General features: G+C 28.6%; 1 long non-coding RNA gene across 2 annotated transcripts; it reads left to right on the forward strand.

Moving 5' to 3' along the window:
- The first annotated feature begins 1,476 nt into the window (after positions 1 to 1,476).
- LOC144807614 (uncharacterized) lies at positions 1,477 to 2,388 on the forward strand. 2 transcript variants are annotated; one of them, XR_013606360.1, is made up of 5 exons: positions 1,486 to 1,523; positions 1,615 to 1,674; positions 1,765 to 1,824; positions 1,949 to 2,021; positions 2,108 to 2,388. It is a non-coding gene; the product is annotated as an uncharacterized LOC144807614 (long non-coding RNA). The 2 variants fall into 2 exon arrangements; XR_013606359.1 differs by having other exon boundaries at positions 1,477 to 1,824.
- Positions 2,389 to 5,672: the final 3,284 nt, after the last annotated feature.

Genomic DNA, 5,672 nt, shown 5'->3' on the forward strand with positions numbered 1-5,672 from the left:
ATGTCAAAGTTGTTAAAGAGTTGGTCTAGGGTATGGCCCTTCTCATGGGTGGCCGAAGAAATAGATGGAAACATGTTGCAGGCCTGCAGCGTCTCCAACAAGGAAAATATTTGAGGGTCTTTTCCATTGTCCATATGTATATTGCAATCTCCCAGAATAAGGCAGTTGTATTTTAAGGGCAGGGAGGTGGTGGCTGTATTAAGCATACTAATAAAATTTCCATTGCACCGGGAGGTTCCTAAATCAGAAAAACAGCTATGCTATGAGGATCACTGAAATATTATCGACGGTCACAATATCGACTTGCAAAAATATCGTTGAAAAATTATCGACTACAAAAATATCGACTTTGTATACTTATTACACCAACTACAAAAATATTGAGTCAAAAATATCGACTCTTTAGAATATCGAGTACATAAATATCGCCTTAATAAATATCGACTACAAATATATCGTTTTTCATGAAATTACCCCTAACACTACAAAAATATCGACTACTAAAATATAGAGTACAAAAATATTGTTTCAAATAAAATATCGAGTTCTTTTTTTTACCCTTTCATGTCTAAAATACCATATTAATCGTCAATAAAAGTCATTGCTCTATACAAAAACATTTTACATATAATACCTGTTACTTTTATAACATTCCTATTTATCTACATTTGCTATACATTCTATTAAATGCGTTCTATCACTTGAAAAATATTCTTTACATTTAACTAACATTTTCATTATTTTTTTCACGTACACATCTATTTTATTTAACAACTAACCTGCTTTAATGCGGAAATCACCACATACCACCATTCTCACATCAACAAACACACCAATTAACTAAAAAAAATCAAACTAGCCTATACAATGCTTCATTTCATCCTACAACTAATCAAATCAAAGCACACAAAATACACATACTATAAAAGGGATACATACATTCTACCATTTGTTGCTGCTAACTCTATAGAAAGAAGATGCCAACACTCTGAAGATTTTGTTCCTGAACAAACATCTTTAAAGATCCAGCTCACTAGCTAATTATTCAAGTAAGTTACAGTGCATTATTTAGAAATCTAATTTAGTAGTCTACTATTTTACTTATATCTCCTAACTATTGCACTTATTTAATTTTTATCTCCTCCTACATTTCTGATAGAAACTACTCCAAATAAATTCCTAATACATGCTCCTATTTCTTCACCTGGAAAATAAGATAGTAAGTATATAATAATGCTCTGTTATACACCAACTGCTGTTTTTAAACACTATTTCACAAGATTCATTCTTTATTTTAAACATTTTATTCACAGATATTCTGAGATTTTCCTATTTCAACACTACAAATGTATAAAACTACACTAATTAAACATGTAAGTATATATGTTTTTGTTAGTAAACACCCAATATTAAAAATGCTATTTTCTAAACAACATACCTTGCATATTACATCTTCCCTACAGATCCAATAAAAACATCCAACATCAACTATACCAAAAGACAAGACTACCCTTGTAAAAAATGTAAGTATACTTGTAATTTGTCTAAAACTTCGGAAAAAAACGAAAACTATGTTCTTAACACCATGTTATTTATTTTATATTTCCTCTACAGATATTCTGAATACATCATACATCTATTCTACCTACAGCAAACAAAACTACTTATTTAGAAGTTTGTATACTTTTAAATATTTCCAATTTCCCAACGGTTCCAAATATTATTTATAATATTTAACATTTATTTATTCTATCTTCTCTACAGATCTGAACTTTACTACCTTGATGTACTCCACCAAATACTACAACTCAACTATTTAAACAAGTAAGTATATGTAATGTTTACATCAAATGTACTACTAAGCAAAATAGAAAACTGCTTTTTCCTAGGAAAAACGTTTGTTATGTGTAAACATTAACTTAGCATTTCTATATTTTCATACCAACAGTAAATAAAGAAATACATACAAGAAAATCCTTCAAAATACAGTTCTGCATTTGTGATTACTACTTTTAGTAACTGTAAGTATAAAAACATCATTAATTATGTTTACGCCACAAAGTGAAATATATGTTTTTTGATTTTGTTTCTTTCTACTCTTTCCTAGAACAAGTAAAACAAAATGACAGAAGGTGCAGAATTTGTTATGTCACAGAAAAATAAATTACTGTTATGTTATATGGGTTATGTTTATAATCAGGAAAGACAAAGTGGTAGAAAAGTTTTCTGGAAATGTACCAAATATTACTCAAACAAATGTTATGGAAGGGCTACTACTGAGGAAACTAATGTGTTATTTACCAGGGAACACAATCATCCCCCCAATGTCACAGAAATTGAAATAAGAGATGCTTTAGAAAGTATAAAAACTGCTAGCACACAAAGTGATAAACCAACAACACAAATCCTTAAAGAAGAACTGTTAAAAGTCCCAGCCCATGCTTCAGGTCAACTACCCTCTATTGACTCCCTTAAACGCACAATTGCATACACTAAAAGACTCACTACCACAACACAACCCAACCCTACTACTTTTGAGGAAATTATTATTTCACCAGAAATGTGCATCACACACAATAAAGACAAATTTATCCTTTTTGACAATGAAAGCAGTACAAACAGAATCATAATGTTTGCAACTGCAAGTAATTTAAGAAAAATCCAACAGTGTCCCCAATGGATGATGGATGGAACATTTAAACCATGCCCAAAACCTTTTTATCAACTATATTCCATCCACGGTTTATACCATAACTATAACATCCCTTTCATTTACTGTTTGCTACCTAACAAACAGCAAAACACTTATACAGAATTATTAAATATTCTCAAAAATGAAATCAATAATTATTTTCCACAAAAAATAATTATTGATTTTGAATTAGCTATGATTAATAGCATTTTGAAAACATTTCCCCACACAGCAATCCAGGGTTGCTACTATCATTATAATCAGAGCATATGGAGACATCTCCAGAAATCAACTTTAAGTATTCTATACTCAACAGATAGCACCTTTGCCTATCAAATTAAAAAATTGATAGCACTGGCCTACGTTCCTGCTACCGATGTAGCGGAACACTATAATTTATTAATTGACAGCACATATTACAAGAGGAATGAAGATAAACTAACCCCATTACTGGACTATTTCGAAGATACTTGGGTGGGAAGGTTGCACAGATCTGGACATCGACGCCAACCCAAATTCCAAATCCCTTGGTGGAATGTCTATCTTAGTACTTTAAACCAAGAGTCTAAAACAAACAACAGTGTAGAAGGGTGGCATAATGCTTTCCAAGCTACCACAAGCAGAGCCAAACCCACATTCCATAACCTACTAGAAGCTTTGAAAAAAGAACAAAGCTATCAAGAACTAAGAATGGAACAATCTGTGACCCAAATTGGTCCAAAACTAACTAAACAAACTAAACAAATGTTCTGACTACTGCAAAGTCAAGTCACACTATATCCTACAACTAGAGGATTAGAATACCTGTCAATAATAGCTAAAAGCCTACTATAAAAATGTCTACAAAATATACTAATGTCTTCTTACAATAATGGTAAATATAAAAATCATAAACATTTCTAAACAATTATAAATAATACATATTTGTTTAAGAAACTTATCAAAATTTGGGACATTATTTCTGAACAAATATGCAATATTTATAATTACATCACACATACACATGACATAAAGATCGACATTTCCCACCCAATAAAAAAACTACTTTAGATACTTACAATTTTTGTAGATGAAAAAGACGTAATGAAGCAAAATACAATCCATACAATCCATTGCAATGTAGGACAATTCCAATATGGGAAACACTCAAAAACCCGAAAATTATGTAAAAATGAAATAAACGCTCCAGGAAATCCCGAAAACAGTAGTGTGGACACTTTAGTATTTAAAGTGATATACACACAACTTTTAAAAAACGGTCACGCATATCAATGTATCAATCCAATACGAAACCCTCCAAAAACCCGAAAAATGTTTAAAAATTTAAAATCCGCTCCTAGCAAACCCGAAAAATAGGAGATACATGTCAAAATATAACCATAATAAGTCATACATTAGTTTCTCCGGAAAAAAACACGCTTCCTTCCATGTAGTTTTCATGCGAGGAACCGGAACCTGGAAAAAAACATACATAACGAAACCCACCCACAAATAGCCCATAACATTTGTAAATACACTCACAATTAACATTAACCATGTAAGAAGACATTTCCTAACACTTAAAATAACAGTAGAACTAAAACATACACGACGCATCTATAACGACGACATTTCACCTAAACGCTACATAAACAATTCATACATACACACAAAAACACTACACAGTTCGAATATACCCTCAAACATTACCACTCAGTTATAAATTGTATGTAAAATTAACCTTACCTCTCTCCACGCGAAGCAACTCCCAACCGCGAGCTTCTCCAGTCCTGAATGAAGCGCAATAACCTTACGCGGTAAAAAAGTAGTCCCCTTAAACCATTTTTGAAAAGGTATCATAGAAAGTACAATGTTATAGTAAAAAAATATAATACATACACATTGTTATTTTAACAAATTAATACACTAGACTCATTATAATTTAAACTGTTTGAAAAATATAAATATATTTAATATTAATTAATATATAGTAATTATTATATATTAATAATATTAAAAAATTATGTAACACTTGAAATAATATATGTAAATAATTTCTTATTGTGTACATTTATTGGAATAACTTTGTGTTTGTTTATAACTAAACATTATAATTGTTTATGGTAATAATTAATAATAATAAATAATATAACTTATTTATTGTTATTAATAAAAAAATTATAACCATTTAATATATAAACAATGCCCAAAAATAATGTATTTTTATTTCTCTGAATGTATGTTTTTCAGAAAAGAAGAGATAAATGATTATGTTTATTAATTAATAATAATAATAATAAATATAATTGTTATTATATTTATTAATTATTACAAAATGTTTTATAATAATTTCTAAGTATTATAAAAGTATATAATTGCATAAATAATCTTTTGCCAATACCAGATATTATTATAAAACATATTCTTATCCTATACAGTTATAAAGTTTACAACATAATATATTTATATGTTTCATTTAAAAATAACATTGTCTGAAATATGTACCAAAAAATGTCTTACTTTGTATTTCCATATTTTGAGCAAATATAATAATTGTCATGTTACTTTACTTTATAAAAATGTAAATTTAAAAAATTTATATTTAATAATATTAATATATAATATTAACATTATTAAATATAAATGGAAGAAGCTGAAAAAAACTGTTTTTTTATTTATTTCAATATAAATACTTGTTACTCAAAGTTAATGATGATAAATATGTTTATTTACAGAAAAAATGTTGTAAAATAATTTTGTGTTATAATGTACAGCATGTACATACATGATAATGTGTTATTCTGCAAATACTACAATTAATAAAAATGTTATGTTCTTTTTGATTGTGATTGTATTGTAGTACACATAAAAAAATTAAAAAAATTTAATAAAGTTTTGTGAAAACATCCATTTTGCATTATTTTGTAATATAATAACACGGTAATGTACAATTATATGCAAATGTGCTGGACACTGACCAATTAATATTTACTATTGCTAC

This window comes from Lissotriton helveticus, unplaced genomic scaffold (assembly GCF_964261635.1).
Source record: "Lissotriton helveticus unplaced genomic scaffold, aLisHel1.1 SCAFFOLD_468, whole genome shotgun sequence".
NCBI classification, from domain to species: domain Eukaryota; kingdom Metazoa; phylum Chordata; class Amphibia; order Caudata; family Salamandridae; genus Lissotriton; species Lissotriton helveticus.